The sequence below is a fragment of the Bubalus kerabau genome, chromosome X (assembly GCF_029407905.1).
Source record: "Bubalus kerabau isolate K-KA32 ecotype Philippines breed swamp buffalo chromosome X, PCC_UOA_SB_1v2, whole genome shotgun sequence".
In the NCBI taxonomy this organism is placed as follows: domain Eukaryota; kingdom Metazoa; phylum Chordata; class Mammalia; order Artiodactyla; family Bovidae; genus Bubalus; species Bubalus kerabau.
In genome coordinates, this window is record NC_073647.1 from 10,079,830 (window position 1) to 10,106,698 (window position 26,869).

The window sequence follows — 26,869 nt, forward strand, 5'->3', positions numbered from 1 at the left end:
GAACCGTGAACTTCCTGATGTTCAGGCTGGTTTTAGAAAAGGCAGAGGAACCAGAGATCAAATTGCCAACATCCGCTGGATCATGGAAAAAGCAAGAGAGTTCCAGAAAGGCATCTATTTCTGCTTTATTGACTATGCCAAAGCCTCTGACTGTGTGGATCACAATAAACTGTGGAAAATTCTTCAAGAGATGGGAATACCAGACCACCTGATCTGCCTCTTGAGAAATCTGTATGCAGGTCAGGAAGCAACAGTTAGAACTGGACATGGAACAACAGACTGGTTCCAAATAGGAAAAGGAGTACGTCAAGGCTGTATATTGTCACCCTGTTTATTTAACTTATATGCAGAGTACATCATGAGAAATGCTGGACTGGAAGAAACACAAGCTGGAATCAAGATTGCCAGGAGAAATATCAATAACCTCAGATATGCAGATGACACCACCCTTATGGCAGAAAGTGAAGAAGAACTAAAAAGCCTCTTGATGAAAGTGAAAGTGGAGAGTGAAAAAGTTGGCTTAAAGCTCAACATTCAGAAAACGAAGATCATGGCATCCAGTCCCATCACTTCATGGGAAATAGATGGGGAAACAGTGGAAACAGTGGCAGACTTTATTTTTTTGGGCTCCAAAATCACTGCAGATGGTGATTGCAGCCATGAAATTAAAAGACGCTTACTCCTCGGAAGGAAGGTTATGACCAACATAGACAGCATATTCAAAAGCAGAGACATTACTTTGCCAACAAAGGTTCATCTAGTCAAGGCTATGGTTTTTCCAGTGGTCATGTATGGATGTGAGAGTTGGACTGTGAAGAAGGCTGAGTGCTGAAGAATTGATGCTTTTGAACTGTGGTGTTGGAGAAGACTCTTGAGAGTCCCTTGGACTGCAAGGAGATCCAGCCAGTCCATTCTGCAGGAGATCAGCCCTGGGATTTCTTTGGAAGGAATGATGCTAAAGCTGAAATCCAGTACTTTGGCCACCTCATGCGAAGAGTTGACTCATTGGAAAAGACTCTGATGCTGGGAGGGATTGGGGGCAGGAGGAGAAGGGGATGACAGAGGATGAGATGGCTAGATGGCATCACTCACTCGATGGATGTGAGGTCTGGGTGAACTCCGGGAGTTGGTGATGGACAGGGAGGCCTGGCGTGCTGTGATTCATGGGGTCACAAAGATTCGGACACAACTGAGTGACTGATCTTATCTGAATGCTGAATTCTTCTTTGTTACAAGTAAAGCGGTTCTTTTTAGCAGAGAAAAATAAAAAGAAATACCACAGCTTGAAAAGGAAATGGAAGAAGAAAAAAGGAAATCACACCAAATAGTAGTGTTTTTTTTTTTTTCTTATGGAAATACAGTCTCTCCACACTTTCCCAAACAAACATTTGTCAGAAAATGATTAACAATTAAATGTTGGCCCCCTCTTTTTTAGTGGTAGATATTCAATACAAAATAGGCTGTCAAAATGACAAATGAATCTAGTGTGAGATGATAAAAAAAAAAAGCTAGCCTCAGATTCTTGTATGTGAACAGTTCAGTTCAGTTGCTCAGTTGTGTCTGACTCTGCAACCCCATGGACTGCAGCATGCCAGGCTTTCCTATCCATTACCAACTCCTGGAGCTTGCTCAAACTTATTTTTATCAAGTCAGTGATGCCATCCAACCATCTCATCCTCTTATGTGAGCAGCATGTTGTATATGAGATTTGCTGAAATTAAATCAGATTTCCTTATAGTCGCTGAGAAGAGAAGTTCCACTCTAAAAGAAGGTGGACTGATCTAAGTCTCAATTCTGGAGCATATCTTTTCCTAAGATCTGATTTTTCCAATAATAGATGCTGCTTAAAACGGTGTATAGAAAGTATACCTTGTTTCGAATCAAGGTTCTCATTGCTCTTGATCTTCAAGGCCATTGATAACTATCTTTTTTGCCATCATCTCTTTGTCCTCAGGGTCCTTGAGTCTATCAACCTGAATTGCTGGTTTCTTTTTTCTTTTTTTTCTTGTCTGAGCTGGGTCTTCGTTGGTGCATACTGGCTCTCTATTTGTGGCACACAGGCTTAGTTGCCCCATGGCATGTGGCATTGTAGTTACCTGACCAGGAGTTAAAGCCCTGTTCCCTGAATCGAAAGGCAGATTCTTAATTAACACTATACCACCAGGGAAATTCCCTGGCTTGCTTTTTGACTCTACCTAGAGGACTCTTCAGAGAAGGTGATGGCACCCCACTCCAGTACTCTTGCCTGGAAAATCCCATGGACAGAGGAGCCTGGTAGGCTGCGGTCCATGGGGTCACTAGGAGTTGGACACGACTTCACTTTCACTTTTCACTTTCATGCACTGGAGAAGGAAATGGCAACCCACTCCAGTTCTTGCCTGAAGAATCCCAGGGATGAGGGAGTCTAGTGGGCTGCCGTCTCTGGGGTCACACAGAGTTGGACACGACTGAAGCGACTTAGCAGCAGCAGCAGCAGCAGCAGCAGAGGACTGTTGACTTAACATTGCCCAAAGGAAGACTGGGGAGGGAATTCCCTTCCTACCATGCTGACTTCTTCACTTGGTTTGGAACATTCATAACCACTTCAGCTAGTCAGGGGCCACTTATTATTCAAATCTCAGATTAAGCATCATTTTCTCAAGGAAACTTTTTTTCTGACAAAATAGATGGAATTTCCTTAGTATAAGCTCTAGTTGTTACCTCTACTTTTCCTTCACAGCAGTTATCACATTATGTCATTATGTTAAAATGATCCATATGTAGTTGCTGTTTACTGTAGTCAAAAATGGTCAAGTATTGGCAGTTTCTTATGGTCCAGACTGAAATACTTATTTGTGGAGTAAATTGATTTTTATCTCCCTTACAATACCTAAGCTCCAAGAGGTCAGAATCCAGTCTATCTCTTTACCTCTGTGTCTTCAGTATCTAGCAAAATGTCTGTCATCGCAGTTGCTCCATAAACATTTGTTGAATGAATGCATGAATGAGTGAATGAATGACTATCACCTACAAACCAATTTTAAGGATCATATATAAACTTTTGAAACAAGTATTCAAGATACTTTTTTTTTTCTTATTTATTTATTTTGGCTGTACTGGGTCTTCATTGCTATACAAGCTTTTCTCTAGTTGCGACAAGTTGGGGCTACTCTCTGCTGCTGCTAAGTCACTTCAGTCATGTCCGACTCTGTGCGACCCCATAGATGGCAGCCCACCAGGCTCCCCCATCCCTGGGATTCTCCAGGCAAGAACACTGGAGTGGGTTGCCATTTCCTTCTCCAATGCATGAAAGTGAAAAGTGAAAGTGAAATCGCTCAGTCGTGTTCGACTCTTAGCGACCCCATGGACCGCAGCCTACTAGGCTCCTCCATCCATGGGATTTTCCAGGCAAGAGTACTGGAGTGGGGTGCCATTGCCTTCTCCAGGGGTTACTCTCTAGTTGTTTCTTATTGTGATGGCTTCTCTTGTGGGGCCCAGGCTCTAGGGCATTCGGGCTCCAGTAGTAGTGACTTCTGAACTCTAGAGCACAGGCTCCGTACTTGGGGCACACGGGTTTAGTTGCTCCATGGCATGTAGGATCTTCCTAGACCAGGGAATGCAGATTCTTTACCACTGAGCCACCAGGGAAGCCCTCAAGATACTTTAGACTCAGAAAATTACACTGTATGTGAAGGGGCGGGTATGCTTTATCATGAGTCAGAGGGGCTTTTTTTTTTTTTTTTCACAATAGATACTCTTAATGTGCCCTAGGGTGGCATACATACGTGCCCACCATGCGTACACACCAAAGTCAGAATTATTGTTGTATGTTTCTGTTATGATGAATATCTATCATCTCCTTTGGGAATTTCACACCAAGGCAAACAAAAAGTTTGAACACAACTTCTCTAGCTTCTTCTGACTCCTACTTCCCTGGTCAGCCTCATCGCAACTGTGCTTTAAGACAAAACTTGCATTTAGGACAAACCATTCTGCTTGCTGTTCTCCACATATATTTTGGACTTCTTTTCATCTGCATCCTTCCTCATTCCACTGTCTTCTATCATTTGCTATCCCATCCATCTTTAGAAGCCCAATTCTTATTCCTCCCTCTTTCTGAATCCTTTAAAGTTTCTCCTTTAAACTCCTAGAACACTTGCTGAGCATCCTGTACAATGCTCTCATCATTTAGTTACTGCCTGGTTTGACAGTAATTTTATCATGTGAAGATCTGTTATTCTCTGTATACCTCTCATCATCAGTGATTTGGGAAAGTTGGGACTTGGAGAAAAACATGCCTGCTTTGAAGAAAATATATCACTAAATTTATGTTTAAAGAACTTAAAGCATACTTGTTTTATTATATAAAGTACAGAGAGTTCATGAGATTTTTATGGTTAGCAAAAGGAAGCATTCATTTTAAAAGTAGAGAAAGCACTTCAAAAGGGAAAAATAACAGGGCACTATAGGTAATCTATAACTGCTGCTTCTGCTGCTGAGTCGCTTCAGTTGTGTCTGACTCGGTGCAACCCCATAGACAGCAGCCCACCAGGCTCCCCCATCCCTGGGATTCTCCAGGCAAGAACACTGGGGTGGGTTGCCATTGCCTTCTCCAATGCATGAAAGGGAAAAGTGAAAGTGAAGTCGCTCAGTCGTGTCCGATTCTTAGTGACCCCATAGACCGCAGCCTACCAGGCTCCTCTGTCCATGGGATTTTCCAGGCAAAAGCACTGGAGTGGGGTGCCATCGCCTTCTCCAATCTATAACTAAAAGGGGGTAAAAAAATGTGCCCTGGCCTGGAGGACAGAGGAAATGGCATACATAGCCCCTCTCCTCTTATACCTACAGAAAGTCAGGACAACACAACAGTATATAGTAGAGCCTTCTGGTGACATACTGACTAATACATGGTTACTAAAAACTCCCTTCATCTCTCTTCCTTTTCTTCTTTTCCTAAGAGCAGCAGTTTGGGCTGTCAGATTCGGAGATGAACAGTTTAGGACTGAGGTGATTTTGCTTCGGAAGTACCTTAGACGCCGAGGTTTTGTTTCTGAGTCCATCTCATGCTTCAGAGTGAGATGTGGAAAGCTGGGAATTTTCCTTTTTCCCTCTAAATGATCAACCTAGGTTGTGCAAGTAGTTAGAGGAGATAGAAAGCAGGACAGAAGCTCTTTCCATCCCAAGGGACTCATTTGGCTGGAGTGCCTTTTCGGTTACTCTTTCTAGATGTCATTTTATCACAGACAGTTAGACAGATGCACTATCAATAAATGCTAGAGAACCACCAAGATATCTCCTCTCTCCAAATAAATTATCAGGTTCTAGAAAATAATGGCCATGACTAGTACTTTTATAATATGAAACACAGTACATTATAAATAGTAAATCTTCAACAAATATTTCATTTAATAACAGAAACTAGGCACTGGAAGTTCCCTAGAAATCACATAGTTCAACCTCTTCATTTTATATTTCATGAAATCAAAAGATAATTATAATGTAACTTCTCTGTATGAGGTACTTGGTCCACAAAAGATGCAAAGATAAATAAGACAATAATTGTGTTTGGGGGGAAATTACAGAATGAGAAAACTGGAACTCATAGAGGTAAGTTTACTTGTTTAAACCATGAAGCCTAGGGTAAACCTGGACATGCACAATTTAGTGCTGTTTTCTTTAGAAAAATATGCTTTTGTTGGATCCTTGGTGATCCACTCCACCTTCTTGGATACTGGTTACTTCTTGCTCCTGTTCTAACCCTAGAAGAGGAGATGCAATTAGTAAATCCAGTGCTTCATTAGCCCTCATTGTATATAAGGTAATAATTTCTTCTTACAGTAAGTTAACTTTTTGTATTACTTTGTGCATTCAATTGCATTAAGATTTGCAAGTCTGAGCCATTAGCTTAACTATTCCCTCTAATTTCTTTCGAATCAGGTTTCCCTTCATCTACCTCTATACCTGATTTTTTGGAAAACCCCCTCTAAAGAGTACCTTCTTTTCATTTTATCAAAAATATTTCTGTTTGTGACAAATGTTTTTCAGGAAAAATGTGGTAAATTTTAAAGATACAGAATATGGAGGAAAGAACATAAGAATCACCAAAATAGTGCATACCCAGAAATTACTACTTGACTTTATGATATATTTAATTTTGAGGTGAGCTTGTGGTGGACTAATTCTATAATCTTTAATTCTGCAGCCTGTTTTTTCCCCTCAATAATATATTGTGAATATTTATTCTTATTAATAATCATTCTTCTATGTATGTTGAATATATTGGTTATATATTAATAGTATTACATTTTATAAAAGTTTCTCTTTCTATCATGTGACTGATATGGGCAGGGCATAGTGCTTTTTAAAATTGAAGCAGAGTTTATTTACAACATTGTGTTAGTTACTGGTGACAGCAAAGTGATTCAGTTATAAGTGTATATTCTGTTCCATTATGGTGTATTCAGTTCAGTTCAGTTCAGTTCAGTCCCTCAGTCGTGTCCGACTCTTTGTGACCCCATGAATCGCAGCATGCCAGGCCTCCCTGTAGATCATCATCTCCTGAAGTTCACTCAAACTCACATCCATCAAGTCGGTGATGCCATCCAGCCATCTCATCCTCTCGTTCCCTTCTCCTCCTGCCCCCAATCCCTCCCAGCATCAGAGTCTTCTCCAATGAGTCAACTCTTCGCAAGAGGTGGCCAAAGTACTGGAGTTTCAGCTTTAGCATCATTCCTTCCAAAGAACAAATGAGGATATTAAATATAGTTTCCTGTGATTTACAGTAGGACCTTGTTTATTTACTTTATATATAGTAGTATATATCTACTAATACCAAACTCCTAGTTTATCCTTCCCCACCCTCTTTCTCCTTTGATAACCATATGTTTGTTTTTGGTGTCTGTTGAGTTTGTTTCTGTTTTGTAAATTAATTCATTTGTGTCATATTTTAGACTCCACATATAAGTGATACCATATGGTATTTTACTTTCTCTTTTTGACTTACTTCACTTAGTAACATAATCTCTAGGTTCATCCATGTTGCTGCAAGTGGCATCATTTCACTCTTTTTTTATGGCTGAGTTCAGTTCAGTCACTCAGTCGTGTCTGACTCCTTGTGACCCCATGGACTGCAGCACGCCAGGCCTCCCTGTCCATCACCAACTCCTGGAGTTTATCCAAACTCATGTCCATTGAGTCAGTGATGCCATCCAACCATCTCATCCTCTGTTGTCCCCTTCTCCTCCTGCCCTCAATCTTTCCCAGCATCAGGGTCTTTTCCAATGAGTCAGCTCTTCGCATCAGGTGGCCAAAGTATTGGAGTTTCAGCTCCAACATCAGTCCTTCCGATGAACACTCAGGACTGATCTCCTTTAGGATGGAGTGGTTGGATCTCTTTGCAGTCAAAGAGACTCTCAAGAGTCTTTTCCAACACCACAGTTCAAAAGCATCAATTCTTTGTGTCAGTTCAGTTCAGTCGCTGAGTCATATCCGACTCTTTGTGATCCCATGAATTGCAGCATGCCAGGCCTCCCTGTCCATCACCAACTCCCAGAGTTCACTCAAACTCACATCCATCGAGTTGGTGTTGCCATCCAGCCATCTCATCCTCTGTCGTCCCCTTCTACTCCTGCCCCCAATCCCTCCCAGCATCAGAGTCTTTTCCAATGAGTCAACTCTTCGCATGAGGTGGCCAAAGTACTGGAGTTTCAGCTTTAGCATCAGTCCTTCCAATGAACACCCAGGACTGATGTCCTTTAGAATGGACTGATTGGATCTCCTTGCAGTCCAAGGGACTCTTGAGTCTTTTCCAACACCACAGTTCAAAAGCATCAATTCTTCAGCACTCAGCTTTCTTCACAGTCCAACTCTCACATCCATACATGACCCCTGGAAAAACCATAGCCTTGACTACATGGACCTTTGTTGGCAAAGTAATGTCTCTGCTTTTCAATATGCTATCTAGGTTGGTCATAACTTTCCTTCCAAGGAGTAAGCGTCTTAATTTCATGGCTGCAGTCACCATCTGCAGTGATTTTGGAGCCCAGAAAAATAAAGTCTGACACTGTTTACACTGTTTCCCCATCTATTTCCCATGAAGTAATGGGACCAGATGCCATGATCTTCGTTTTCTGAATGTTGAGCTTTAAGCCAACTTTTTCACTTTCCTCTTTCACTTTCATCAAGAGGCTTTTGAGTTCCTCTTCACTTTCTGCCATAAGGGTGGTGTCATCTGCATATCTGAGGTTATTGGTATTTCTCCCAGAGTTCATTAATCCCCCCCAAAAAATTCCAATCAAAAAATTGGCAGAAGACCTAAATAGACATTTATCCAAAGAAGACATACAAATGGTCAATAGGCACATGAAAAGATGTTCAACATCGCTAATAGACAAATGCAAATCAAGACTACAATGAGGTACTATCTTACACTGGTCAGAATGGCTATCATGAAAAAGTCTACAAAGAACAAATGCTGGAGAGAATGTAGAGAAAAGGTAACCCTCCTACATTGTTGGTTAGAATGTAAATTGGTGCTGCCACGATGGAAGTTCCTTAAAACACTAAAACAGAGCTACCATACCATCCTACAATCCCACTCCTGGGCATTTAAACAGAGAAAAATATAATATTCATGCACACCAATGTTTATAGTAGCACTATTTACAATAGCAAAAACATGGAAGCAACCTAAATGTCCATCAACAGATGAATGGAGAAAGATGTGGGATGTGTATGTATATGTATATATGTGTGTATGTGTATACATATATTTATATATATATCCAATATATACATATATATATATCCTATATATATGTTCAAAATATACATATACACACACGTATATATATATATATATATATATATATATATATATATATAGTTGTATATACACATACATACATAAAATAGAGTACTACACAAAGAATACACAGAAGACCTAAACTGTACAAAAAAGATCTTCACGACCCAGATAATCACACTGGTGTGATCACTCACCAAGAGCCAGACATCCTGGAATGTGAAGTCCAGTGGGCCTTAGAAAGCATCACTACGAACAAAGCTAGAGGAGGTGATGGAATTCCAGTTCAGCTATTTCAAATCCTGGAAGATGATACTGTGAAAGTGCTGCACTCAATATGCCAACAAATTTGGAAAACTCAGCAGTGGCCACAGGACTGGAAAAGGTCAGTTTTCATTCCAATCCCAAAGAAAGGCAATGCCAAAGTTTGCTCAAACTACCACACAATTGCACTCATCTCACACGCTAGTAAAGTAATGCTCAAAATTCTCCAAGCCAGGCTTCAGCAATACATGAACTGTGAACTTCCAGATGTTCAAGCTGGTTTTAGAAAAGGCAGAAGAACCAGAGATCAAATTGCCAACATATGCTGGATCATTGAAAAAGCAAGAGAGTTCCAGAAAAACATCTATTTCTGCTTTATTGACTATGCCAAAGCCTCTGACTGTGTGGATAACAATCAACTGTGGAAAATTCTGAAAGAGATGGGAATACCAGACCACCTGATCTGCCTCTTGAGAAACCTGTATGCAGGTCAGGAAGCAACAGTTAGAACTGGACATGGAACAACAGACGGGTTCCAAATGGGAAAAGGAGTTCGTCAAGGCTGTATATTGTCACCCTGTTTATTTAACTTATATGCATAGAACATCGTGAGAAACGCTGGACTGGAAGAAACACAACCTGGAATCAAGATTGCCGGGAGAAATATCAATAACCTCAGATATGCAGATGACATCACCCTTATGGCAGAAAGTGAAGAGGAACTCAAAAGCCTCTTGATGAAAGTGAAAGTGGAGAGTGAAAAAGTTGGCTTAAAGCTCAACATTCAGAAAACAAAGATCATGGCATCCGGTCCCATCACTTCATGGGAAATAGATGGGGAAACAGTGGAAACAGTGTCAGACTTTATTTTTCTGGGCTCCAGAATCACTGCAGATGGTGACTGCAGCCATGAAATTAAAAGACACTCCTTGGAAGGAAAGTTATGACCAACCTAGATAGCATATTGAAAAGCAGAGACATTACTTTGCCAACAAAGGTCCGTCTAGTCAAGGGTATGTTTTTTCCAGTGGTCATGTATGGATGTGAGAGTTGGACTGTGAAGAAAGCTGAGCTCTGAAGAATCGATGCTTTTGAACTGTGGTGTTGGAGAAGACTCTTGAGAGTCCTTTGGACTTCAAGGAGTTCCAACCAGTCCATTCTGAAAGAGATCAGTCCTGGGTGTTCATTGGAAGGACTGATGGTAAAGCTGATACTCCAGTACTTTGGCCACCTCATGCGAAGAGTTGACTCATTGGAAAAGACTCTGATGCTGGGAGGGATTGGGGGCAGGAGTAGAAGGGGACGACAGAGGATGAGATGGCTGGATGACATCACCAACTCGACAGACGTGAGTTTGCTTAAAGTCTGGGAGTTGGTGGTGGACAGGGAGTCCTGGCGTGCTGTGATTCATGGGGTTGCAAGTTGGACATGACTGAGCGACTGAATTGAACTTAATGAACTCCAGATTCAACTTACAGAAAAATATATATCTTGTGGGAAAATTCTTTGGTGAGAATCTTGAGAGTGGAGGGTTGAATGTCTGAGAATGTGAAGTAGGAGCAAACCTGGCATGAAAAGATTGCTATACTCCGTTGTAAGAAGTTGGAATATAGGGCTGGAGTTAGAGGTAGGGTACAGAAATACCACAATAGGAGGGAGGAAGAAGTTAGGGAACATGGATGAAGGCCAGAGCCTGTAGGATATGTCCAGTGACATTAATATCAGTGGTAGATAAAAGACATAAAAAACAAAAGTCAGTAATATTCAATGATTCATTTTTTTTAAATAGCTACAATATAAAATCTTTTCCCATTCTCAAAACTCCATTAAAGTCTGTTATACCTGTATAATCTTGTAGTTCCATTTACAAGAAATGAATTGTACATGTCTCATGGGAAATGTTTTGCCCTATAACAACTTTGTGATGCTTTGTGGAGGTTGGAGCATTCAGTCAGGAGAGAAGTGGTCTAAGAGTTCTAAGATGTGACCATAAAAAAGGGAAGAGAGGTCAAAGAGACTAAGTAATGCAGACAAAAAGTAGTTTTAAGCTCTTTAGATTTAAGACTGGCTATTGGAAAAACTCCTCTTTTTTATTAGAAATACACTAGAGTAGTAATATTAGAAGACTGGAAGGTGTTGGGGAGTTGACATCAAGGTTGCATAATATAGCATAAGTTCTATAATAGAGGCATGATCAATATCTTTGTTGGGTCTAATGTGAATTGACATTTACGTATAAAGAGTCCCCATAGCAACCCTCAATTATACTTTGATTTCAAACTAGGAGTTAGGAAATTCATGGCTGTAGGAGACATATTTTTCCACTAAAATGTCTATTATCTTTCTTAGAACAACTTTGTCAATAATCTTTCTACAGAATTTAAAAACATTTCTGAAAAGATAAGCAAGATTCATCAATAAAGAGTAACTTAGATACTATCTTTTTCTGCCTCTTTCCAAATGACTCAGCTTGTTTCTTTGCTGGTGTGGTATTTTGCTGGTACCTTTGTGAATCATGCCTGTCTTTATTTGGGCTTCAATGGTAGTGCACTGTCCTCTAGTAATATAATAAAAGTCTGTTTTAACAGCTTGTCATCACACTATTAGTTATATCATGGTTAAGACCTAGTCCCCAAAGAAGATGACTGATATAATAGAAGCCTGCTATAATATGATTAACCTGGCAGGAGATCTTAATCCTACATCCCAATATCAGAGTCATAAAGGAGTTCTGCTGTATTAGTTTAATTGATATGGTTAAAGGTATCTGCCTTAATTCATTGTTTTTTTTTAGTTTTTTGAAGGTTGAGTTTTTCTTTTTTTTTTTTTATTTTAAATGCCTTAATTCTTGCTCTCTTTCCACTGCAATGAAATATGGCCTCTTGAGTTACTATGAAATGTTGGTTGTTGATAGTGTCTCTCTAACTGGCAGACAATATTCTAGATTTTTACTGTTGATTGCAAGTCTGGTAGGGATAGATTTGTCTAGAGGTCTAAAATATATGGAAGCAGAATATATTCTGCTTGAGATTAAAATATGGCACACAAGGATAAGTATCAGAAATAACTTCTATTTTTCCTCCCAAAGGAAGCAGTTTGAAGTTAGATTTATAGTAAGAATAAAGTTATAGAAATTGAAAGCTTAGATGCAAAGTCAAGCAAAACACGATTAAACTGGAGCAGAAAAAGTGAGGAGGTGCAAAGCAGTGAAAGGAAGATGAACTTTGAAGCATGTATAACTTGAAGCCTAGAGAGATATGGAAATTGTTTTGTTCTAGAGACTTCTGATATAGTTGTGTTTGTGGTGGTGGTTTAGTTGCTAAGTTGTGTCCAATACTTGCAACCCCATGGACTATAGCCCACCAGGCTCCTCTGTCCATGGGATTTCCCAGGCAAGCAAGTCATGTTGAGAATAATTTAAAGCAAGGTTTCTCAACCTCAGCACTACTATCACTTTGGACCAGATAGTTCTTCTGGGGGCGGGAAGGGGGCTGCCCTCTGCACTGTAAGACGTCTAGCAGAATTCCCAGCCTCTATCTACTGTTCAAAGTGAAAGAAAGTGAAAGTCGGTCAGTCATGTCTGACTCTTTGTGACCCCATGGACTATATAGTCCATGTAATTCTCCAGGCCAGAATACTGGATTGGGTAGCCTTTCTCTTCTCCAGGGGATCATCCCAACCCGGGGATCAAACTGAAGTCTCATGCATTGCAGGTGGAGTCTTTACTAGCTGAACCACCAAGGAAGCCCCTACCTACTATTACTAGATGCCAATGCCCCACCCCAGTTAATTGTGAGTTCCTATGAACCAAAAATGTCTCCCTTTGTGTGCTCAGTCATGTCCAACTCTTTGCAACTCTATGGACTGTAGCCTGCCTGGCTCCTCTGTCCATGGGATTTTCCAGGCAAGAATACTGGAGTGGGTTACCATTTCCTACTCCAAGAGATCTTCCTGACCCAGGGATAGAACCCACATCTCCTGTATTGGCAGGACGATTTTTTACCACTGAGTCACCTGGGAAGCCAAAAATGTCTCCAGACATTGACAAATATCTCTTTGTGGAAGAAGGTAAATTTGCCTAGTTAAGGAGTGCTGACTTAAGGGATTGACAGAAAATAGTTAAGAGTGTTGAAATATACCCCACTTAGGCTATATTTGCCACATACAGATAAACTCATAATACTGTCTTATTGTCATCTCATATTTCTAAAGCTGTGCTATCTCTTCTTTCCCTCCTATCAAAATTAAGATTATTGCTTACACTTTCCCTGTGGTTAGAAAATAGAGTGATGATAAAAATGTGTTCCTTAGGTCATGAGACATATATTCAGGGACTACTTTCAAATGAAGAATGGTGTTATCAGGCAAAGAAATCCTTGGAGGATTTCTATCTTTGAGGCATTTTCAGACATGCCTAGAAAAAGTTCTAAGAAGATATAAAGCTGATTCTATTTAAATATTTTTGATGGGTTTTCTGTTTATTTGGTGCCCCTGCTTAGTTGTGCAATGTAACCTCTCAGCAGGTGTGTGTGTGTTTCTGTGCATATGTGTTGATTTTCTGAGTTTTGTTAGAATTTCTTGCTGTTTGTTCTTACAGATGGTAAGAATGGAAAATAAAACAAGACAGCTGCTCCCAGTGACTCTACTATCCTAATGTTATTTTGGTCTTGAATCTGTCTAGTTCTTAGAGGTTTCTTTTACTTTTTAACCATTTCCTCCAAGGGAGCTGAAAATAGTACATGAAATGTTTTCTGTACTTATTTATAAGATGGGTTTTTAGAATTCACACTATGGTCCCAAACTGTCCTATTCCATTGATTTCTACAGTTACTCATTTTAATAACTTCTCTTGAGCAGCAGGGGATTCTGTTCCAAAACAGCATTACCTTTTGTAACTCAAAAATATTTTTACTGACATGAAGACTTATTGGCCTAAACTATTTGTAACCTTTTGTTCTACTTGATCTGAACATTAGCCAAGCTACATACTAGCATTTTTTTTTTCAAAACAGGTAGATTACCATTAGTCCCTTATCCTTTCTTGATAGAACAATTGAAACTTCTTTTTTATTCCAGTGCTATTCTTTTACACAGTATTGTGTCTCTTACATGGAAGATTTTGAAGAACATTTTTTAAGACCACATTTGTCCTGAAACTTAAGTATTCAAACTTCTGGATTAATTTGTCATCTTCAAATATCATATCTAACAAAAGTTCCAAAATTTTGATTTTGAGCAGATGTTGTGAAATGTGGTGGATGAGCTGGAAATTTCTGTAATATAGTAAAGCCGTCCCCAAACTGTAAAGTGCCTTGTTGTGCACAAATATAACCACTACATGAAGAGCCACTAAATGAAAATGTACTTTTACAATCAGTTTAATCAGCCCTTTGGCCTAGTTTTATTTAGGTTTTAACTATAGAATAGTGATCCTTATAAACATTTAAATACAGCAGTGTGTAGATATTAGAAGTGAAATGCTTGGGACTTCCCTGAAGGTCTGGTGGTTAGGACTTTGCATTTCAAAGCCAGGGGTGTGGATTTGATCCCTGGTCAGGGAGCTCAAATCCTACATGCTGTACAGCCAAAAACCCAATGAATCAAACAGAAGCCATGTTGCAACAAATTCAATATAAACTTTAAAAATGGACCAAATCAAAAAAATCTTTAAAAACATGAAAGGCTCTTATTTCTCTCTATTCTTCTGCCCAACTGGTGTATAATTTTTAGAATGTTGTTCAAAGTATACAGAAGTCACTGACCTCTCATGAGCTATCTTTTCATGATATACACATATCGGCTAACCCTGCTAACACACATAATTTTTTTAATGATAGCTTTAATATTTCATTAAATGGCTATAACATAAGTTTTAAAACCAATCTTTAATGTTAGGAATTTCTGTTCACCATTTTGTTATTTTACAGATGATACTTCAATATATGTGTTCTCTAAAATGACTGTAAGTTCCATAAGAGTATGAGCTATGTTTTGTTTATTTGCTTATTAGAAGTTCAACTTTCACTGCCTCTAGATATTTAGTTAAAGTCTTTCTACTCACTTGCCTCACACAAATGCATGTGTGAGGTGAAGAAAGGGGAAGTTGGATTAGGATGAAGGAGAAGAAATGATCTCTGGTAATTGGTTGGAGACTGAGCAGTGATGCAGGAAGAGCAGCAGTATGCATAGTAGAAAAGAAAATACAGCAAAAGCCATAAATCAGTGCCAGAGAGGATTATAAAAAAACTTAAATTCCCAGGATATGCAGAAATATTAGAGGAGTACATTAGACTCACATGGCAATTGGCCTTTCAAGCCAAATTTACCTGGACTTCAAGTGGAAGGTAATTGCAGTTGACATCTAGATGCTTTAAAACCTGAAAATGATCCAACTAAGATATATATATATATATATATACACCAAAGAACCTAGATTGCACTTTAGACAATATCATGGACCATGCTTATTTTGTCCACCTCATTAACTTACACATATTAAGCAGCATGCTGAATATTTTTTTAAGGAAGAAAAAAGGAAGAAGGGAGGGAGAAGAAGAAGGTAGGAAGGGTGGGAGGGAAGAATGGAGAAAGGGAGGAAGGAAGAAAACTTATGTATAACATAACTCCAAGCAGTGCTTCATTTTAGCATAGGAAAGGTCCAAGTAGAAAGATCTAGTTAAAGATTTGGAGAAAGTTAGGTTGGGAAGATCCCCTGGAGAAGGAAATGGCAACCCACTCCAGTATTCTTGCCTAGAGAATTCCATGGACAGAGGAGCCTGGTGCGTTATAGTCCATGGGGTTGCAGAAAATGTATACTACTACTGAGCCACTGAGCACTAACATGAACAATGAAGTATTAGGTACATCCGTAATTTATGAATGCATGATTATGTTCTTTAGTAGCATATCCATTTTTGCATTTAGTAAATATTTATTGGATAGCCATTGTGTACGTAGCATTCTCTGTTGTGGGAGACACGTGGCTTTTGCCTCTAAGAGTTTATAATCTAGGCTTAAACACATACACTTAATTTAAATGACTTAAAAGAACAAAAACAACAGCAGTGCGCCACAGTATGAAAAAGGATGTGAGTTTTTGAGTAAGATTTAAGTTCAAATATTCGCTAGCCATGTAACTATGGCATGATATATTCTACTCTAAATCTCAGTTTCCTCATCTACAAAATGAGGAAATTAAAATATTATATACCTAAAAAATTATTAACTACTCATAGGGCTGTAGTGAAAACTAAAATGATGTAGTTAAATACTTAGCACAGTGCCTGAAACACTGTAAACACCTAATGATGATGTGAATATTATGGTTATTATCTACCGGTAGCAGTGAACACAGATGTATCTCTAGACCGTATATGATGAAGTGCCAAATGAGTACAGAAAAGGAGAGGTCAGGAATTTTCTTTTTGTAAAGGAACACATAGTAAATACATTAGAATTTGCAGAGTACCTATGATCCCCTGTCACACACATAGTCATTATTTTTTATTATAATTCTTAAAAAATATAAAAGCTATTCTTAACTCACAGTCTGTACAAGAGTGCGTTTGCAGCTGGACTTAACCAGAGACCATATGTGGCCAGCCCCTGCTTTAGATGATAAAGTACTGTAGGATCTCAAACAGAAGACTAGCTGGCATGGTGAGGTTCTGGTAAAAGTTTGGGCTCTATCTTGATCTGGTTCTTAGAGAATGAATCAACTATAAACATAATTTGAAACTGATAAAAAATATTGCTCAGTGTGTCACTCTGAAAAGTGCATGGACTACTGAATGTAAAGAACTAAAAAGAAAGAATTTAGGATTAGACTTTTAAAGCTTTGGGCACTCAGTGAGTTTCTTGGAACTATGAATGACGATGGCACTCTGATTATTCCTACTTCTATGAGATTTCCCATGGTATTTTTTTTCTGTATACACACCATTTGTTTCTCTCATAAGGATTCAAAACTGAGAATTCAGCATATTTGAAAGATGAGTACAAGTACAACAAAAATTGCTAACAATTAAAAATCATGCTTTTGGAAATGGCAGATCAATTTAAAAACCAATTATTGTAATGAACATTTAAAAATCAGATAGTTACCTACCTAAATGTTTAATTTACACAACACTAAATATTAGGACTTTATAATAAACTCTTTTCATCAAATAAAAAAAATTTCTTTATGCAGGTACTATTCCAAATGAATCACATTTATTAACTCATTTAATCCTTGCAGTAACCTTATGATGTATCTAATGTTGTTATAACCCCCATTTTACAGATGAGAAAACTGAAGCTTAAGGAATATAGGCAAATTATCCTAAGTCTCACAGATAATGAGTGGCAGAGGTGAGATGTAAGCACAGGTTGTCTGACTCTAGAACCTATTCTCGTATGATACCTTTCCTGATGGGCTCTGATTCATGAGCGGCCTTAGGCAGCTGAGACTGAAACTCAATTTTATAGAATCAAAAAATGAAGCTAACATATTTCTCCCATCTGAATTTTTATCAATACATTTTGAAAGGTACACTGGAGTAAGACAATTTGTTTCTGGTCATCCACATATTTCTGTAGTGTTTCATTTACCTAGAAAACAGTGATAAAACTGTGGTTGTGGGAATGGCATAACGTTATATTAATATAGGCAGTAATGTCACCCTTTTCTACAAGTGAGAAAACTTAAATTTGAAGAGATAAAGCAGCTTGTCCAAGGTCACATAGCTAGTTGAATGGCAGACCCAGGATTTGACCCCAAGCCTGTCTGATGCTAGAGTCCGAGCTTTAACAATCTTACATATTGCCCCCAAATAAGTTACACTCTAGTTGGGAAAATAATGGAAATTATTACTACTAGTATCCGATGCCATTTATGAGATGAAGAGACATTAAGTGCTGTGAAAATTCAGAGGAAGGAGAGGGCACTCTGAGCTGAGGTATACACAGAGGAGGTGATGCTGATGTTAATGTTTATACCTGTCAGTCCAAAATTTGTAAAGCATGTTATAATGTGGGAGTGGGATGAGAATGGCAAAAATACTGGAGATATGCTAGAAGATTTAGGACAGTGTCACACTGGAAAAAGTTGTTTCTGCTATAATTTTTTTTTATGGAAACAGTATGCACTTACAGTAAACGTTAAAAGAAAAAAAAAAAAACAAAAACTGAAGGAAAGAGGACAGTGACATCTGAAACTGATCTCTGAAAAATTAATCAATCATAATAAAAGCTTTGAGCAGGAGACTTAAAGATGATAGTATTTTGCTGCAATACTATCCATTCATAAATAGCAAAAGATTAGAATTAGGTGGGCTACAGTCCATAGGGTCACAAAGAGTGAGACATGACTGAAGTGACTTAGCACACATACTGTTTAGAAATGAACTCCAGCTGGGTGGATACTGTCAGTGTTTAACAATATGCTTATGATTTAACAATTTTCTTGTTACGGAAACAAGATTTTTATAATAATTTTTTGGCATCTTAAAAAAGTCACCATATTTAAACATCATTCTTGTAATCATCTGTATCTGCCCCATATTATATTTTTATATTTTTAACCTCTTAAGTGAATATAATTTAATAATGTCTCTAAAATATGCCACTATCATACATCAAGAAATATAATATCATCTTGTTCCATTCATTTCTCCAATATTCTATTGAAGATTATGTCTGATACCCTTTGTAACTCCTGATAAAGTTTTTTTTTTTTTTGATTAGAAGGTCATTACAAATCTCTGAGTATATTGATGAAACTGTTAATTTACCTGTCAAAAGATGGCCACATATGTGCCTGAAAGAGGTGTGCTAATGGCATGGCACTAATGCAATTTCACAAACGACTTAATGGAGCACATAAAGCATATTTCCTCTATTAAATACACATAGCATGGAGTCATATCTTGCTTTACGGGCTGTGAAAAATATTTTTAATCAGCTAAAGGATGAAGAGACTCTTCAAGGTTATGCAGATTAAGTTATAAAAAGCCCTTAAACACATAATCCTCAATGAGTGTTCAGGAAGGAAAATTTCAATCAGGGATGTTTGTTTAGACTGACAACATTTGTGAGTTTAAGTTTCCAAGAGGATTTTAAAGGGAAAATTAGAATGTGAGTGTCATTTTTTAAAAATAGGGAAAATGAAAGTTATTCAATGCTTATGTTCATTAAAATATATTTACTGAACCATGATCCTAGGTTGCTGACTTCCCTTCTAGTATAGATCAGAACACAATTATAGCTACAGTTGCTTTTGTTTGTTTTTAATTACCTGACCACCTACAAATATTTCTCACTGTCCTTGAGATTGTGATCACCACTTCCTTCTCCTAGCAGCAAGTAATTATCAAAATGCCTTTAAGTACGAACTTTCTGACCTCAAAATAAAGAATCTTTTATACTTCATTGATTCATTCACTTATTTATGCAACAAATCTGTATTGAACTTCTGTAATATACTCAGCACTCTAGTAGTCACTTGAAATAAAATGGGCTTCAAAATGCTTCTATAGGTCAATTATGCCTCAACAAAACAAAACAAAACACTTGTGTAACAATGACTTTTTTAGGAGATAGGCTAGGACTTAGATTGAGAATGTACAGGTAGGAGTTCTGGCCCCTTAATAAATAGTCGATGTGGGGACTGCAGTTCCACTTTGGGAAGGATATTATGCAAAAACTGGAAAACTGGCACTTAAGGTAGTGTCTGGGGAATTAGACATGCCTAGAATTAAGCCAAAGTCCTCTAAACCCAGAGATTGCAGCAGAGGTCAAATAACCTCCAATCACTTGAGATGAGAGGCAAGCTGAAGGTCTTCCAGTAAGGGGATCAGTCTCCAGGATCCCTACTTTAACTTCCAAGTTGCCCATTTTTCTCTTCTCCCTGATAAGAAATAATCATAGGTATCATGAAATGCGGAGAAGGCAATGGCACCCCACTCCAATACTCTTGCCTGGAAAATCCCATGGATGGAGGAGCCTGGTAGGCTGCAGTCCATGGGGTTGCTAAGAGTCGGACACAACTGAGAGATTTCACTTTGACTTTTCACTTTCATGCATTGGAGAAGGAAATGGCAACCCACTCCAGTGTTCTTGCCTGGAGAATCCCAGGGATGAGGGAGCCTGGTGGGCTGCCGTCTATGGGGTCGCACAGAGTCGGACACGACTGAAGCGACTTAGCAGCAGCAGCAGCATGAAATGGTCAGGAAATTGAGGACCCTGACCCTGAAGATCCTGAAGCACCATTCTTTAATCATCCAAGAATGATTACAATTCTTTTCAGCATATTTGTCTTCCCAAATTAAGAGAAACAAAGCTTCAAGAAGAAGTGAATCTAAAATTACTTTCTGCTTTACATTGAAATATTCTGAGAACTCCATTAGAGTCCCAGGAACTGAATGTTGGGCCCAACTGCATTACTTCTGAGCTGTGTAATCTTGTGCATATCACTTAAGTTTCTGGAGCTGCATTTGGGGTTGTGTTAGGAGAACCTAATGGTATTAAACATGAGAGCATTTTAAAACTTGTTCAGCAATATACAAATGTAAGGAATTTTACTTGAGAGTATCTCAGGCTCTGAAAAAAATCTGGTTTAGTACTTAAGTAGCAAGTTCCTTATTGGAGAAGGAAATGGCAACCCACTCCAGTGTTCTTGCCTGGAGAATCCCAGGGACGGGAGTGCCTGGTGGGGTGCCATCTATGGGGTTGCACAGGGTCAGACACAACTGAAGCGACTTAGCAGCAGCAGCAGCAGCAAGTTCCTTAAGAGTCTCATCTGAAAGTTATTGCAGTAGTTGAAAGTATTTTCAGAGTTTATAATAAAACTGGAAATGACAGATATTCTCATTTGATTATGTAGGAGATAGAATTGCCAGTCATCGAGTTTTAGGACTGCTTGTTTTATTCTTGATAAATATACTGCATAGTGACTCTGTGTAAATACCTGTTCACAAAGAGCTGAAAACATTGAGAGCTGTGCTGTGCCCCTCTTTGTAGAAGGCATTTTGTCTACTAGGTTGAAGTAAAGCCAAAGTACCTTATCAGACACGGAAGTACATTATCTACTCAGGGCAGTAGGACAGAAATAAAGGCCAGAGGTTGAATTTATGCTGGCCCAGTTAATGATCAACACCACTAAGAATTTGCAGCATGGAAAGTATAGAAGTATATCCAGAATGAAAATAAAAGCCATATAAACAAAACATACGATTTTATCTGACTCAAAGTTGTCCAGAGATGTTGTTCATCTGGAATGAAAATGTAGACATGACTATGATCCCCACTTTTTTCCAGCCTAATTTTTAATAAAATTTGCATAGGTTAAATTTACATGTAATCTTTGTAGCATACAGTTATGTCAGTTTTGACAAATGATAGAATTGTGAAACCATTGTCAAGATCAAGATAGGAAATAGTTTCTATATCCCAAGAAAACTCCTTCATGCTGCACCTTTATAGTCAAACCTTTCCTCCCATTCTTAACTCCTATCAATCCATTCTCAGTTCTGATATTTTTGCCTTTTCCAGAATGTCATCTGAATCAAGTCATACCTAGAATACACTTGCCTTTTCAATCTGACTGCTTTCACTTAGCATATATTGCATTTGAAATTCATTTATGATGTTACATTTGTCAGTAACCCATTCCTTTTCATTGCTGATTAGTATCCCATTGTATGACTTTAGCACTGTTTGTTTATAAAGTCATCTGTTGATGGACATTTGGGTTGTTTCCATTTTTTGGTGTTTATGAAAGAAGCTACTATAAACCTTCTCAATTGATTTTTGTGCAAACAGAAAGTTTCATTTCTCTTGCCATAAATACCTAGGAGCTGGATTGCTGGGTCACATGGGAAGTATACATTAAACATTACCAGAAACTGTTTTCTAAAGTGACTGTACCGTTTTCCATTCCCATCTGCAATGTTTGAGAGCTCCAGTTGCTCACACCATCCGTGAAATGACAGTAAGGAAATGAAACTAACACATCTCTCTACCTGAGGCTTGTCATTCTAGGAGATATTTGCAGGAAGTAAATTATCTTTTTACTTCATCTCCTCACCTGCCCCTATCACTGATCCTTAAAAGAATCGATATGCAGGCCCCGACAAGATGGTTATTTTTGAGGTGCTAGCCTGCCATCTTCTCAGTCAGCTGGTCTCTTCCTTGCCTCAATATCTCTCCTTGGCCTCCTGTGTGGCGAGCAGAGTGAGCTTGGACTGGGTAACCGTATCTCATCAAGATCTTTATTTGTATTTTTTTCCTCTAGTAGTTACACTGAATACCTATTCATGTACTTACTTGCCATCCATATAACTTATTTGATAGAATGTTTCTTCATGTGTTTTACCTATTTTAAAAAGTAGGTTTTTTTTTTTGTTTCCTTATTTTGGATCTCTGAGAACTCTTTATATCTTCTTGATATAATCTTTTGTCAGATATATGATTTGTAATTATTTTTTTTCTCAGATTGAATCTTATTTTTTCATCCTCTTAAGAGCAAAAGTTTTATTTTTTTATTTTTATTTTTTAAATTTTATTTTATTTTTAAACTTTACAATATTGTATTAGTTTTGCCAAATATCGAAATTAATCCGCCACAGGTATACCTGTGTTCCCCATCCTGAACCCTCCTCCCTCCTCCCTCCCCATACCCTCCCTCTGGGTCATCCCAGTGTACCAGCCCCAAGCATCCAGTATTGTGCATCGAACCTGGACTGGCGACTTGTTTCATACATGATATTATACATGTTTCAATGCCATTCTCCCAAATCTCCCCACCCTCTCCCTCTCCCACAGAGTCCATAAGACTGATCTAAATTTTGATAAATTCCAAATGGTCATTTTTTTCTCTTTAATTGTGCTTTGGTATTATATCTAAGAACTCTTCCAGACAAGCATATAATGATTTTTCATCTATGTTTTCTTCTCTAGGTTTTATACTTTTTCATTTTGCATTTAAGCCTATGATTCATTTTGAATTAATTTTAAATCAAGCATAAGTAATAGATAGAGGTTTATTTTTTATATATGAATGTTTAGTTGCTCTGGAATCAAGAGTTGAAAAGCCCTATTGTTAGTTGCATGTACATTTAGGATTTTTTCTTCTTGATGAAATCACCCTGTTATCATTCTGTAATATCCCTCTTTATCCCTGGTGATTTCCCTAATATATAAATGTGCTTTGTCTCATATCAGTATAGTTAACCAGTTCTCTCTTGATAAGTGTTTGCCTGGTATTGCCTTTTCCAGTCTTCTATTTTTAACCTGTTTATATCTTCTTTGAAGTGGGTTTCTTATAGAAGTCATATAGTTTGCTCTTAATGAGAGGATATAGTTCTTGTTTTTTTAATTTAGTCTAACAATCTATGTTCTCATTTGTGGTCTTACACTATTTATATATTTAATTTCATTATTTTTCTTGGATTAGGTCTACATATACTTGTATTCATTGTTTTCTGTTTGTCCCCCTTTTTTTCTATTTTTCATTTCCTGTCTTCTTTTTTTGATTATTTGAATAGCTTTTAGAATTCCATTTTAATGTAACTTTTTTGCCTATATATACACTTATAAATTTTAGTTGCTCAAATTGCAATATACATATTGTCTTTTCACATTCTATTTAGAGTTAATATTGTACCACTTCAAGTAAAATGTAGGGTTTCTCCCCATTTAAATTACAGTTGCCATCTGTATTTCATTTACATATATTAAAACCCTCCCTCAGATAAATGTTTTAATTGTTTTCAAGAACCATACATATTTTACAGAATTTAAGTGGAAAGAAATACTCTTATATTTTGCCCAAATAATTGCCTTTTCTGTCAATCTTCCTTTATTCCTGGAGCAAATTTCCTTCTGGTATCATTTTTTTCTAGCCTGAAGAATTTTTTTAGCAATTATATCTGATTGTGACAAATTCTCTTAGTTTTATTTCACCTGAAAATATCTTTAACTTTTCTGGACAAAGAATTCCAGGTTGACAGTTCTTTTTTAGGTTTTCAAAAATGTTCTATTATATTTTGGCCTACATGGTTTCTCATTCACCAATTATGCAAATTCTCTTGTACGTAATGTGCCATTTTTCTTTTGGATGCTTTCAAGATTTTTTTTTTCTTTATTTTCATTTTCAGCTGCTTGATTATTATATGTCTGGACATGGTTTTCTTGTAGTTTATCCTTTTTGTAGTATGCTGTACTTCTTGAATCTATAAATTTAAGCCTTTCATTAAATTCAAGATTTTTCAACTATTATCCAAATATATTTAATCTACCAATCCTTTTCTCCTCCCATTTGGGGGTTCCATTAACACAAATATTAGGACTTTTAGGTTGCTAGCCTCTGTTCATTTTGTTAAAATCTGTTTCTCTCTGTTATTCTGATTATATAATTGCCCTTAATCTATGCTGTTTTCAAGTTCATTTATGATTTCCTATGTCATGTCCATTCTACTATTGAGCCCACCACAGTGAAGTCTTTATTTTGAATACTATATTTTTCAGTTTTATAATTTCCCTTTAGATCTTTATTGTAATATATGTGGGGTGTTTTTTTTTTTTTTGGCTTGGAACTTCTTTTTTTTTTTTTTTTAATTTCAAGTGTGTTCACCTTTAGTCAAACAATAATTACCACTATATGCCTATTAGGGTAGCTTTAAACAGAACTAACAATACCAACTGCTGTAAAGAATGCAAGGCAATAAGAATTCTCATTTTTTGTACAAAATGGTACAATCACTTTAGAAGATATGTTGGCAGTTACTTACAAAGCGAAACAATTCTTATCATATAATCCTGCATTCATGAACTTTGACATTTACTGAAAGAAGTTGAAAACCTATGTCTGCACAGAAACCTATGCATGAATGTTTTTTGCAACCTTATTCATATTTGCCAAGGTTTAGAAATCCAAACCCTTAATTTATTTGGTTGAAAGGAGAACTTGAATATCTTTGGATGATTTTTGTTTCCTTTTTGAGATATGTAAATTGTTGTCAACTTTTCATTTTCTAGCAGCTTATGCACCATGTTGGATTAGGGCCCTACCTTTATCACCTCATTTTACCTTAATTACTTGCTAAAGACTCTGTCTCCATATTTATTCACATCGGGAATTAGGGCTTCAATTTATGAATTTTTGTGGGACACAGTTCAGTTTGTAGCAATCATAGTTTATGCTCGTGACAGCCCTACAAGATACTATATTCCTTATTTAACAGAAAAGTGCAATCAAAACGATGTTAATAAGTAAATGGCCTAGGGTTACTGGGCTAATAAGTGCTCTATTATTTGAGCCCACATCTCTCAGAATCATTTCATCAGATCAGGAGCTGGCAAACTACAATCCATGGGCCAAATCTGATCTATCACCTATTTTTTTGAAACATAGCCATGCACGCTTTGTTATATATTGCCTAACTGCCTATGACTGATTTCATGCTACAGTGGCAAGTTGAGTAGTTGTGATAGAGATCATATGGCCCACAAAGCCTAATATTAACTATCTGGCCCTTTGCAGAAAAGATTGACTGGTACCTGTACTATATCACACTGCTATCAAACACAGCATAATTTTTGAGAATGTACCCAAGTCTTTATCACATTATCACTTTTACTTTTTAATCTATCATTGTGTGCCATCATTCCTTTCTAACTGTCCCCCACCCCTTTTTTTTTCCAGAGATGATGACTAGCTCAGGTGATGTTCATGGAGACTAAATGTTAACAGAAGATGCTAAACCTCTGGCTTTCATGGTCTACTAGGAAACACAGATGAATGAACAAGAGAAATGACTCTGGCAACAAAGATTCCGGTGCTGAGAAACAAGAGTATGGTAAAAGTAAGTTTTGGAGAACTGGATTAGTTTCATGATATAAAAAAAAGTATTTCACTAACACAGGGCAATGTGTTTGGTGTCTGACTCACTTGGTAAAGAGATAACTTTCTTTGAAACCAAATGTTTGCTTTGGCAATTTTCACTTTTAAGTGGCAGAATTAAAATTGAAAGTTGAACACAAGCTCAGCAAATGTAACTCTCAGGGAGGAATGTCAGGACTAATTTTTATATGGATGCTGACTTTTAAAGATTGACTGTTTCAAAATCAAGCTTTAGTCAAGGACAATAGAGCCTTAGGGTAACATTGCTTACTATTACATAGGCCCAGATGTATTTTTTTTTAACTTTACAATATTGTATTAGTATTTTGGATCAGATCATGTCACAGAAATTGTAACTACTCTATTCATTATCAGAAAGTTATAACACAGTTAGTAGAAATATTAGTCCTATTTTATCATTTTTATAAAAGGTACTTATCAAACATTATATGGAATCATTCATTAGAATAGGTGACACTGCATGGAAGGTAACTGTAACTCAGAATAAATATGTCAGTGAAATAGTAAGTTACTTTAAAATAAATACACATATTTTATTTAAAATAAATTATATGTTAAAATTAGATGATTTTGAATTGCTGTTAATTGTTATGTGACTTAATTTTTTAATAGAATGAAATGCTATTTAATATAGAATTATCAGATGTCAGAGCTGAAGGAGCCATTAGAAATTACTTAGTCCAATCTTCTCACTTAACAGAGGAGGTAACTGAGATCCAGAAAGGAAAAAGATGTTATCAAAGTCTCACAGGGAATTTCATGGCATAGTTTGGGCAAGAAGTTCTTAGTCCATACAAAGCAGATGATTTGGGCTACATAAGTGGTATAAATGAATGTGAGAGACAGTGATACAGGCAAATAAATAACTTCCATTACCATTTGCCAAAGAATTTGTGCAACATAGTGAACCACATTTGAGG